This window comes from Agelaius tricolor, unplaced genomic scaffold (assembly GCF_023055355.1).
Source record: "Agelaius tricolor isolate 1412-34295 unplaced genomic scaffold, bAgeTri1.0.p SCAF_6, whole genome shotgun sequence".
In the NCBI taxonomy this organism is placed as follows: domain Eukaryota; kingdom Metazoa; phylum Chordata; class Aves; order Passeriformes; family Icteridae; genus Agelaius; species Agelaius tricolor.
The window spans coordinates 49,845,681-49,859,332 of record NW_027269266.1 but is presented as its reverse complement, the minus strand read 5'-3'; the positions used below and the strand labels follow the sequence as shown (position 1 = coordinate 49,859,332).

The 13,652-nt window shown below is 38.5% G+C and overlaps 1 protein-coding gene across 5 annotated transcripts in view; it reads right to left on the bottom strand.

The window, feature by feature from the left end:
• Positions 1–13,652, bottom strand: part of TPK1 (thiamin pyrophosphokinase 1) — a 311,253-nt gene that overhangs the window by 135,511 nt on the left and 162,090 nt on the right. The window contains exon 1 of one of the 5 annotated variants that reach the window (XM_071429761.1): positions 1,939–1,962. The exons of the other annotated variants lie outside the window; for them this stretch is intronic. The gene's annotated coding sequence lies outside the window, so the exon portion shown is untranslated. Of the gene's footprint in view, positions 1–1,938; positions 1,963–13,652 lie in introns of those variants that run through there. 5 annotated transcript variants of the gene reach the window in all.

Below are 13,652 nucleotides of genomic sequence, written 5' to 3'. Positions count from 1 at the left end.
AGACAGAAATGCAAGTGAGAAAACGAGCTGGGTGCACACACAGGGCAGACTGGTCTAACACACTACCTGGAAGATGCAAGGATGCAAGACATTTCCCTGACTACTGCCCAGATGAAGCATAAAGCTCCAGAGCATCCAGCTGTGCTCTGACCTTCTCATCAGCTACCCAGGCTAACATGATTGCTGAGGGAACCTGACCTAACATTCACTGACCAGTACTCAAGACAGTAATTCTTTTTTATTAAAAATAAATATAAAATTTCCATAACGCACTACTCTAACTCATAATTAGATCTCTTGGGATCTGTGAGCTTCTCCTGTTCTGCTTTCCCTCATTCTACCCATACTCTATTTTAAACTACTCTTGTTAGAAAGAAAAGGAAAAAAAAAATATCAAGACATGCTTGTGCATTTTGATCAGAGACCTAAAAAAACCTTACAGCTTCAAAAAGCTGTGAGAAGATGCATCAGAAGCTAACCAAGGCCATATGTGAACATTTTTAAATTTTTGTTTTAGCTCAATCAAGTCTTCCAAACATATTATTTTCACTAAATTTTCCTTGAATAGTAAGTTGAAAGCAGATCCACATGGAGATAACAAGACAAGAAGATACACAGTCCCCCAGATTCTGAAGTTTTCAGAGTATTTGGCACTTACTAACTGGGGTTTGTAGACAAATGGTTATGTCTCTACTGCACCCAGTGCTGGGACTGGACCTAACCAAGCTTTAGTGGACAACAGAGCTCAGCCTAGGCTGTACCTGAAAGCCTCTTGTCTTCTCTGGTGGGTCTCACAATCTGAACAGGTCTAAATCCTGCCACTGCTCCTGGGAGGCCAACTGGCTGGTTCAGAGCTAGGAAGGTTGACTAGTTCAGTAAAAGGCAGGCTATGTCTGCACTGAGCAGGCACAGAACAGCCCTATGAGCCCTATTGCCACACCTTATTCTGCCACTCAAAAAGCTCTCCATGCACAGTAGTTTTAAACAAAGATGAACATTAGTGACTGCCCTTTAAAATATTCTGTTAAAGGTTTGCCAGACACTTCCGAAGGTATGAGGACAGTTGCAAGGAAAACTCTTCCTAATATTCTCCAGGTTTGGATTTCCTGTGAGAAGGCAATATATATACACTAATCAGATGATAAATTATGGAGATTAAACTAACCTTCAATTATCTTGTCCATACCTCTAAAGAGAAAGTTTTTCTCTGTTCTTTCTCAAGTGTTGTGTTCAGTTTAATTAAAAGATTTTTCAAAGCCTCAGAAGCTTTACGTCTTTACAGAAAAAAACCCAAAACTACCACACCCCAGCTGATCTCTCTAGGTATTTTTCCTGATATTTACTAAAAAGTCTTTTATTCAGCCATATCCCTCTTTGCACACAGGTATTACATAAGTATATCTCCCCAGTCCATGTGATGCTCTATCTCTTTCTTAATCTTCCTTCAAATTCATGCTTTAAAATCCCTGGCATCACAAAATATAAAGGTAAAGCAAATACACAAGCAATACCTGCTATATAGAAAGCAGCCTTTCTCTACTGACAAAAAGCATTAGAGCTGCTTTCCTTTTTGCAGGAACTCATTGTGCTTTTTCTTACTTATTGGAATGGCAATCCTGTGCCTGAATCGTACTACAAAAATTATGTTTTAAGAGGCTTTGCTTTTCAAGCTGCAGTTCATGTTCTAAAATGCCAACAGATTACAGCACATTCAGACATTTAATAGTTTTCCCCTCTGCATGCAAAACCTCACCCAATACCTCTCATTCTGTATCTAATTAGCAGATATCCACACACAGCTTATGTAGACAATGCCCTGCTTTCACCACACATTGCAGCCTGCAGCTTTATAATCCAAATCCAAAATGGTCACCAGGAAACTATCTTGAGATCAAGGCAGCAACAAAACATTCATCAAGTAAGGGATCAGCCACTTACACTGCCATGACAATCTGGTGTGACCTGGGCAAGCAGTCAGTGACATTTGGGCACTAAATTCTTCCTAGCTTCTGTGGGTCTTAGGCTTGATTTTGGCCTCTCTTCACCTCAGTTCTGCAAGGTCTGGTCTCTCTCCATCTCAGTCTTGCAGGTTTTGGTCTATCTCAGTCCTGCAAGTGTGCAATAAATTAATACTTTTGGCATGCACTGAGAAAATAAGTGAATAAGCACTCAAGAGGCAATCTATGGCACATACATTCAGTGTATTTCTATGGCACATACATAAAGTGTACACGAAGTGGCCATTTCTTAATTGGGTAAACAACTACTTAAGGCAAACATCTACTTCTCCTCCACAATTTTTGAAGACATAGCTATGCTTATACAACTGTGCTTTCTCTATACTAAAATTCCTTAAATATTTAGTTTCTTTACCTTGACTTTTACAAAAAGAAGTTAGGCTAAAAAGGTAGCAGTCGTCATCTGTCCTGCCTCCCTGTTTTAGCTACCAGAGAAGCTTTTCCTTCCTTTGGAAATTCAAAAACTAAGCATTCTAGAATTACATGCTGCATCAAGTAAAAATAAAAATATCACAACAGAGGAAGTATGCAACACACTTATTTCTTCATTTGAAAGAATCACATTGGAGATACACAGTGGAAATTATTTTGCAGCAGATTTAAAGCAAAAGCTGAGCTTTTTTGATTAAAATATATTATTACTAAGTAAAAGAAGACAGTTATTTAATACCTTCTTGATGTAAACTTCACAAACTACTGTTATATTTCCAGACATTGTATGTGGTCAGTATTTCTATTCCCTTTAACTCTTTTCAACTCTTGTCTATGTAATACAAATGAAATTCAAATCAGCAGCTTTCAATCAGATTTTTTTGAATGTGGCAGTCTAACACTAAAATTGGTATCTGAATGCAGTCTAGTGGAACATAAAATACATTGTTTTTAATGGAGTCACTGGAAAAAACCTAAAACCACTGTGACCACTTCATTCAAATTATGATAAGGCAAGTAAAGATTTGGCTAGATTGTTTCAATGGAAGTAGAAGAGAACAATCACAGATTTAGGTAAGACCAAGCATTAAGAAAAAACTTTGTGTTCAGTGTGTTTTGCAAAAGACCATAACACATCTCTTCTGACAGTAGAGCATTTTCCTCTACTCTCAGCAAGCTCAGCCAAAATTTAGCTAATATTAAACATCAGGCAGTGTTATAGTTCCAGACATTTTAATTAATGACTTATTTGTTCATAATAATTTGTCTGAGAGTGAACAGAGCTCATTTTTAAAGGAGCCAAGATTATCATGTGTGAGGAGAAATAGAATTCCTCATGCAAGAAGAAATAGTAGGTCACTATAAATAATATCTGCACACTTACTGTAAATTATTTTGGTGACAGAAGGTGCTGCCATGCAGTCTGATTAACATTACCAATGAAGCACAGCCAATTTTGATATGTTTGTATGACAGATTGCTGTTATTAGTCAACATTAGGATGTTTGATGTAGTTGCATAAGGCTCTCAGCACCCAAAATTCTTGGTTTTTATTCTCAGAAAAGCATCTCTGTAAAAAATTAAATTGACATAAAAAATGGAGACAAGGATTTTATTCACTTGCATACTGTAAAGTTCAACTTCAAGGTACATCTTTTGTAACTCATCTTGAAAATCAAATTCTTGTACCGTACTCTGAGTGCCTGCCAGGGTCTGCAATCAGAACTCAACTAATACCTATGCTCTGCATGATGCAACATTGAACTGAGCCCTTCTCCTGCTGAGCTGGAATAACTAAGAGCAAGATCTCCTTTTGCTTCAGGAATAAATTCCATTTTCTCCAAGTTTCTTAGCTAACAAACTAGAGTTTCTTTATGTACAGATCATTGCAAGGAGGGCACAGTAATTCTGGTCCCATCCTGTTACTGGTCTTATGCCAACACTTATGTAAGGAACAGGTTCTAGTCTGAGAGACATGAGGCATCCATGCTCTTTGAAAGACCTGCTTAGACTTGAGGGCCAAAGAGCTACATTTCAAGGAATTCAGCTGCTTCTTTCTGAAGACATGGAAGATTGGAAACCGTGTATATAAATAAAGAATTTGTGAGTCAATAAGCATACAATAGGTACATGCACAGGAAGGCTTTGCTGTACAGACTTTTCTAGGGCTGGCAAAGCAGGGAACATACCAAGAAAGTCCAAAGGCAGTATGAGATCTGAAAACTTCAGCTGGATTTGCTACCAAGATTTGCATCATTCCACATTCATCTTCTACTTAATTTTTCATGTATCTCACCTGCTTTGAATAAATAATGAATTATTGCCTCAGATAATTATTTTACATATCACATTCCTCTCAATAAGAGTCCTGCAAGTGCTCCCAATCACTGTAGAGGTCATCTCTGAGAAGGCTGGTATACTGTCTGCTTCTCTTACACAAATTCCTTTCCTTTCAAAGTCACAAACCTAGTAGCCATTTAGTGCTGAACCCCTTATTGCCCTGGAAATCTCCAGTGACTAAGACAGAAATAAATGATCTGAGTGGATATTCCTGCCACACCACCCAGCTCTTGATCTTTCCTCTTCTGTTCCAAATATTCAGTAATTTGATTCTCCTCATTTTAACTCACTAACCACCTTCCCAGATTTCTAGCTCAGAAAAGGAAAAAAGACAGTATAAACCACAAATTATTAGGAAAGTAGCAGCCTAATTCTACCCAATGATGGCCTTTCCTTATTCACTAGCAGCTCATTTCTGTTTCTCATAATATAGTTTTGTAATAGATGGATAATGAGATGATTGGCTCTTGCAATTAAGGGATAACTATTGTGTGAATATTAAGAAAAGCTTTAGTGATGTATAGTTATGTTACTGTAGTTTAGATGTCCTCTGTTCTCCCCATAGTTCCCTTTTTCCCCCCTGTATTGTTGCCACCAGACAGCCGGGGTTGTCTGGGACAGGTAGAGAGAAGGCAGCACATGTGTCCCTTACCTGGGGCAGGTGGGAATGGAAAAGCTTGGTGCTTAGGGGGTGCATGACAACATGCATGACAACACCTGATCTCCAATCAAGTCACAAGAAAGCAGTCTCCACTGATAAATGGCAAACAAGAGCTGACTGACAGAATATGGGAGGTGCCAGGGTTGGCTGATGCAACCCCCCGGGGTATAAAAGACTGAACATACATCTTGTAGATGAACTGGCTGTGTGGTATCCATGAGGGGCAGTTCCCAGTGCTGCAGCTTTCTCCTTATGTAGTCCTTTGTTGTATTTTTGTTAAGGTTTAATAAACCTCTTTAAATTTTCCAAGTGAGCAGTTGTTTCTCACAGTTTCTCTGCCTAAATCTTTAGGTCACGGGCTGCTGCAGGCAGGATCCAATGGCAGTACTTCAGTGCCCCAGGCAGGCGGTGGAAAAGGCCAGCCCCTTTGTCAACAACTGCACTCCAAAACATCCTTTCTTCCCACATTTTTTACACAAATATAACCTGAAAGCCAGAGTTGGCCTTACGCAAAGGGCAAAAGAGCAAAATTTGATTTTCATTCAAAACAAACCAGGAGAAAAGAAACTTTGTTACTAAGTAACAATTCCTTCCCAGGGGTCCTCACAGAAAAATGCAACTGTCATCCTCCTTTAGATTTTCATGTCCCTGTACTGGAACAAAACACAAACTCAGCTGAAAGTTCCTCACAACTGTCTTGAAGCTGTGCTTTCAGTTGCTGATGCTTTATGAGCTTTAAAAGAATACAACCAATGCTGTGGTTTTTAATGCAAAATGAAACCTGGAATCTAATTTAAGATATTGACATGTAATTATAATTAAAACCAAACATTATTGCAATTACATCCATTCTCTGCCCTGGCTTCCAGCTGAAAGCTGTCATTCCAGTCACCTTTCTGAATTTCCCATGTTGGTGCCTCTTGGCCCAACAAGCAACTGGGGTAACCTGGTTTCCCACTGCCAGCTTGCTCTGTCCCTGACAGCAGAAGAGTCACCCATCCTCACAATAAGCTCTGAAACAAGACCATGCTTTTTAACACTTGGAAGATGCCTCCAACCTCTGGCTTGGCTTAAGAAGAGACAGCTGGATGGAGCAGACTGAGCCAGATACTGATTAGTCCAGTACTGAACCTGTACATGCCAGTGCAAGGAGGGGGGAACGGAAGAGCACATACAGACAGTTACACTCCACACAAGCCCTTAGGATGTCCTTTACTCAGTTAGTCCAGTGACTCTGAAAGAACATCAATGTGTGAATTGAATCTTAAGAAGCACTCAATGAGGCAAACAAATGGTAACAAAACAGGGAAGGCAGAGTGCCTGACCAGTCTTTGTAAACCTCTTCACAAGCAGTCTTATGCTCAAAGCCAGAGCCTTCACCTGTATGAGTCAGGAAGAGGGGAGAGGCAGGGAATAAAACCTGGGGCTAAACATATGGGGCTTACAGGTACTGTGACACCACAAATGATTACAAAAAATCATATATTTGACTCCTAAAGTGCAGGATGCAGAGTGAAATCAATAAAGCAAAAGCGATGAGGGAAACAAAGTACTCAGAAATGCATGGACATGGATCAGTGAGTTAATAAATTGGCCTTGGAATGTTGGGCAAAGGTTTTTTGCAAGGCATCTCTGATAAACTGAAATGCTAGTGAGAATCTGCACTATCCCACTTCCTTTAACTGTGCCTAATCCCTAAACTAACACCATACCTTCCTCTGTTACTGATTTTTCTTGGGCCAGCCTTCTTCTGTACAGAGATGCAAAATAGCACTGACAAGATTAAATCAAGCACCTGCTTTTAAGTAAGCTATTAGTAACACTCAAGGGAGGCAGGGGGCAGGGAGCATAAACACTGTCTGATTGTAGTACAACAGTAGCTTTACTTCACAGTAGTTCACTTACTGAGATGGCTTTTCCGGACGAAAAATTAGACACAGCAGATTTTATTACTTTCCATAATAGAGTGATAAAGATGACTATTGGAATAATTACATTATGCTATAATTACATACAGTAACCAATTGTCAAGGGCATGGCAATGCTCTGGAAGTACTTTGAATTCTAAACACTTTGTATATTTCTCAGGCAGCTGTTAAGGGTTTTTTCCTTTATTGATAACTCCAAGCCTTCGAGTTATCAGCACATGACAAATGAAACCCAGTCACACAAGCAGTGATCCCTCCATGACATCTCAGTGGAGAATTGTTCCAGGGACCTTTGTGCCATTCTCAGGGTAGGAAGCACCCGGGTCATACTGCAGAGGCATCCAGGTTAATCAGGATAAAGACATCCCAGGGGACACCTCATCAAGGTGGCCTCAAAGTAGGAAAGGAAGCCTGTGCTGGCAGCAGAAGAGGAGTCAGGAGGAAAGACAAAACATCATAGTGTCTTTGAGGGAATTTAGCCAGGAGCACTGCAACCTGCAATTCAACCAGAAACCAGATCCATCAGACTGACTTGGTTCTGGAACCAGCATGGCAAGAAAAGTTTGTATTTTTATATTTATATTTCTACCAAGGGAAAAATCAATATTTCTGTCATTGTCTTTCTTATCCTCCTGACCACTCTATAAGCAAGTCCTGCCTTAATTAAGGAAAACCAATTCCCTCTTTTTGCATTGTGTTTCTACAGTGGAGAAAAGTTAACATCAACTATAAATAGCATTAAAATATCAGTCACAACTACAGGCTTGTAACCTACTCCATAACCACAAACTGGATGTTTGATGAGGAAGCTGCTTGATATAGAAGGACACAAGAGAGCAGATAAAAATCTGCATCTGTTTACACCAAAGATGCATCTCCACCTAATTTTGAGTACAGTCTCCTCAGGATACTTATCTAGAATAATCAGATTAACCTATCTGTGGACTGTCCTGTATGATGGATTGTCTGAATTTCTTACCTAACATTTGCATGAAATGTAGTGGCTGGTTTGTCTGGAGGTCAAACAGGAGATTTGATCTGAAATTTTGTTTGTACTTTTTGTAGTTCAAAGGCACAACTGTTAGAAGTTCCTCTGAAAATAACACATTCACTGCAATAATTGCTCACCTGTATTGGTGCATACAGCTAAGTGAAAAGCAAGCTTCAGCTCTGTAAGTATGAAAATTCGTATTTTTCTTGAAAAATATAATGTTATGTCTTGCAATGCACATATCAGCAGTTAGGAAAATGCAGGACAAATGATTAAAAAGAAAAAATAGCGTACAATTTAAAATTGTCAGTTTATTGAATATACAGAAAATCATGCCTAAGACCTCAATCTATGAATCAGATGCATGCTTATGTAAAAAATTAGGACATAGTGCTTTTTTCCTATTATTTTTAGCTTTTGCTGTATTCCTTAAAAATCACCATGAGAATCATAATATGGTTTGGGTTGGAAAGGACCTTAGTGACTGTCAAGTGCCAACCCCTCTGCCACAGGCAGGGACACCTTCCATTACAGCAGTTTGCTCAAATGCTCATCTAACCTGACCTTTAACACCTTCTGGGATGGGACATCCACAAGTTCTTTGGTCAACCTATTCCATTGCTTCACCACCTTCACAGAGAAGAATTTCTTCCCAATATCTAATCTAAACCTGCCCTCTTTAAAGCCATTTCTCTTGTCCTCTCAATGCATGCCCTTGTGAAACTCTTCCTCTGGAGAGGAACTTTTCATTTGGAGCTCCCAAGAGGCGCATCTGATTTGAGGGGAAAAAATCCTAGAACAGTATTAGTGGCAACAATCAACTCAATATGCAAATACTGAAGAAGGAACATTGGTATCAAGATTTGATTTAGGCCCATTCTTATACCATATTTTTAAACAAGATTTAGCCTATCAATTTTCAAATTTACCAATGAAGTCATTAATATGAAATACAAGCTCTTTCCACAACAGATGCAAATCACATCAGGTCACATTAAACTGGCTATTAAAAACAATCATAACCCAATGATTGTAAAATCCAGTTTTGCTTCTAGACTATCTATTATTGCAGATTAAATAGGTTTAAAAAGGAAGCAAACAAAACAATCACCTGTGCTCTTTATGTCTAATGATTAGAGTTACAACTTGAGAACCATATGCCTGGGTTCTTTGTTCAGAGTCAAGCTGGTTTCATCAAGTTTACAGAAGTATCTGAACTGATCATCCAAAAAGGAAAACAAAAAAGTATCTTCTAAAAGAAAAGTTTTTTCTCAGTAGGTACTCAGCATAAGCTCAACCCCAAAAGCAATTTTGTTAGTATTCTTAAATGACACATTTAGCTTCCCAGAAAACTCTGTCTAAATATGCTTCTAGTCAGTTTATTAATTTTATGTATATTTTTATTCTTTTAGAAAATGGTGAATAATGCGTCTTAGTTTTTGGAGTGGTTTTTTTTGTTGTTGTTTGGCTTTTTGTTTTGCTTTGTTTTTTTTTTTTTGTTTAAAATCAAGCTGCTTTCAGATGGAAATTGGAATCAAAATAAAATGCCACAACCACTATTTCCTATTTTTAAAAGCAGTTAAAGATTTTAGTTAGATTTTAGTTTTCCCTGACTTCCCCTCTTGTCCTGTTTCCCAAAGCTTTGGGCATGTTTTGTTTTGCCATGGAGTTATCTTCAATAACCATGCTGCCCTCGTGAGTCAGTTTGACTTCACCTTTCTGCATTTTCTAGGTAACTGAAGTACCCATTGCTACATGTGGAGCTGACAGAAGAGAGCTCTAATTCACCTGTATTTTTTGCTCATCATCCCTCCTCCTCTTTCATGCTTCACACTTCTTAGTTTCCTTTCAGAGTTCACATGGTTATATTGGAAGTCTTCCTTGTCTTTTACCTTTTCCTTAAAAACCAGTTCCAGGTAGAAGTTGTTAAGACAAATAGAATGAAAATTTGCCTTCTTTTTGTTTAGTGCTAAAGCTCCTCTACAGATGGCCTTCTGTTTTCAACTTCTCAAGGCATTTTCCTTTTGAAATACACTTACATAAGATTTATAAATAAACCCCCAAAACTGAAGTACAGTACAGACCTCACACACTTACTGTTCATCTCCACAGCTCACAAATCAACTTCTTATCATTCTGTCCAGAAATTACTTTGGTCCCCAAATGTACCAGAAATGTTTTACTGTCTACCAGAACAATACTGAAAATACCACATAATCTCATTTCCTCAGAGACTGCATGCTGAAATATTATTTGCCATCCACCAATCAGGTATACCTGGGTTTTACCATTTAAATTGCATTTTTTCCCCTCATGCCCATAAACATGAGTTCAAACCAGCTGACCTGATTTTTAGTCCATCATAAACATGCAAAGTAATTTCACATTAACCTTCTTTTCTTTTTAATAACATAATATCTCTATTTAATCCTTGCCTGCCACTTCACCGTATTTCCAGTAAAGACGTAAAAAAATCTATCTGCATAGCAATAATAATTGGCTTAGTACTGCTATTTTGCTGCCAAGTTTCTTGTACAATAGTCAACAAAGCATTGTAGTTAGTCCTTGCTGACTTCATCCAATTTTCTAGCTGGGTTACATATATTGACCAACTACCACTCCAATCCACATATTATTGTACTTCCTTCTGTTCCATGCTCTGGCCCCCAGTTTGGGTCTTTACCCTTTACTAAATAAAGCAATTTTATATCCTACAGAGACAAATATGCTACAGAGACACAAATATGCTTATCTAACCACATTTTGCATTTAAAAAATAACTGATTTGTTGTTTGAACTCAGGAGCTAGAGATAATGTTGATCACTCCTCATCACGAAGTATTTTATCATCATCTCATAACTCATTTTTATTGATACACTGAAAGAGAAAATAAACCATTTTACTTTTTTTCAAATCTAAGCATGGAACTGAAGTTAAATGGCTACAATAAAATAATAATAATAAAAAAATCTTTGACTCTACAGTAATCCCCCATCAAAAGCTTCTTTAGCTTACTATATATTCAAATGCTGAGCTAGTAAGGAGGCCAGTTCTGTCTGTTCCCCTTAACTTTCAGCAGTTCATATTTTAAAAAGCTTTTTCATTTACTTTGATTTTATTTACTATGATTTTAAACCAAACTGACAAATTTATCAAGAAGTGCCACATTATTAATTTCAATTAAGTCTACTTTTCAAGAGAAATGTATGAATTTAGTGAAATATAAACCCTCTGGTTTTATCTTTCAAATCAGGTTTGTTGTTTTAAATTTGTGATAGTAATACAAAAGGTAGTTGCTATATATTTATTAACTGCTGAAAAGAAGGTAGATGGCACTCTATGTTTCTAAATCAGATACTCACACAAGTGTCTGACAAGCAGACTTCAACAACTGTCTTATCTGCCAACAGAGCAACTGGAAGAGACCCTCTGCCTCATCACACCTGCTGCCTGCAGTCCTGGTTAACGGCATCCTAAACACCCTTCCACTGAACCATCAAAGACCAAAGTTGGGCTCCCTACTCTCAGGCACACAATTTGGGCTTGAAATGTCTGGGATTTCGTAGCTTCATCAATATAATTTTCAAGGATGCAGTAAACTAGGACTTTAGAAAGCATGTTTGTGTGCTGCTCCACTCATTATTACACAAATACATTCAATGAAGGCATTTTTGAGGGTGCAATTTCAAAGTCTGGCTCTCCTGTAATGTTTTAATTCAGATTTTTTTGTCCAGCTATAATGCTCTTACTCTATTCATACCTCAGACAAAACTCTCAGCAAGAGATCTCAGGATCCATTATTTTAAACTAGTGAATCACTAGAAATAGTGAGAAAATAAAAGATAGGAGAGTGGGATGGCCTGTAGTGAAAAGAAATATTCAATCTATTAACAGATAACAGGATTGGAAGGCATTAGACCTTACAGTACCTTTTGTGCAACTTCTTTAAAAGTGAATTTAACTAAAAGACAGGCAGTGTAACCACCAGTTATATGATATGGGAACACCTCATCTTTACAAATTTTCCCAGAATTTATCAAACCATATCATATTTACCCTAACCCTTCAAAACATCTTCAGTTTGCCACTAAAAGTACATAAAAGTGATAAATAATGCTCCCTAAGGGACCTTAAAGTTTTTATACTATTTCATTCCCAAATCTAACCAGTCCACCACACTTTCCTCCTGCCACAGGGAGTTCTGAGTTATCCCAAAGCATCTATAGCTGTCAACCTGCACTTATATTTTTCACACTATATAGAACCAAGTTCAAGAAGAATCTGTCAAAAAATGTCAAATGCAATTATTCTCTCTCATATCACTTTCATTCTCGCCCTATCAATCTGCTCAAACTTCAGGTCTGCAAAGGCATTCAGACATGGCACTGACACATCAAAACATTACACAGGGCTGTCCTATATTCTGTCCAGGAGGACACAACCACTGGAGAATCACTGACTTTCACTCTTAAAGCAGTGCAACCTATTTCCCTGTACAAAATCCTGAAAGCCTCACCGTTTGTCATAAATCTGTCTTAAATAATTTCTCCTAAATCAGCTGAAAATTTATCAATTACCTCCTTTTATTAACTCCAAGAGATGATCTGAGATCTCACCATGTCTTTTGGCCTTCTCTCTGCATATGGCTGGCTTGGGGAGGATTCATCCTGAAAATCCTGCCACAATCAGAGAACTGGCATGACTTGGATGGGAACAGCACTTCACACCAGGACACTGCTGCATGGCATTGCACTTTATCTGATGCTAAGGACTACAACAAACCCTTCATCACAAGCTGCAGTCAGTTGGAAGAAAACAATTCTTTTTGATGAAAAAGTGTTTGGAAAGACTGTCCAGTGAAGCAAGAAGGTTGTTTTGCATTTAAGGCACTGAAACTCTGATGGTTCACAGCTAGAAGGGTGCTCTTCTACAGAAGGGGAGCAAAACTGAGTCTGGCCACAATGAATTATTTGCATTTCAGGGTATGTGAAAATGGTAAAATTAGAGGGGAAGGCTGTCTCTTTTGCCTGGGCTGTTTCTAACTGTTCCTGGATTGTGGGAATGGCTCTTTGGCAGTCACTGTGTGCAGCCTAGAGCTGCAAACCACAGCCAGGGCAGTCCAGTGAGGGTGGCACAAGGACTGAAACAAACAGAAACTCAGTAAGTAAAGGAAAAGTATGTGCTTGAATCTGTACCTGCCTGGAGAGAGGAGGAGTTGGCTTGTCCAAACACCACAAATTACAAAAAGCATTTGAAAACTTCTCCCCACCCCTGTCCAAGATTAGGCCAAACATACTTTTAAGCTGGAATATGTGTTAATTGATTACACTCTTGTTGAGAAAAATGTTCCCTGCAACACCCTGCCCCTCACACCATACCACACTTGCTCAAGGTCAGGTGGGACCAGAGCTCTTTTGGAATCTCAATGGAGCTCTTAAGAGGGAAAAACACCTAAAGGAGTGTCAGACCTCCTCAACCCTCTCTCTTGTTTTATCTTATGAGTGGGAGAATACAACAGAAGTTGACCTGCAATAGTCACAGTTTTCTCTTCCCCTATGGCCCACTTCTGGTCTGGGATGAGCTCAAGATATCAAGAATATAACCTTATTGAGGAAAAGATTTTGTTCAATCATTCTAGAGACCTTCCTTACATTCAGCTGTAAAAGCTGTTGCTGCCAGACCAGAAATGTACTTCTGCAAGTATGTTAGGTATTCATGGGTACATTTATTTGCTCCAAAAAACCTGCAAAAATACAGGATATAGAACATCCTCTGAGGCTTG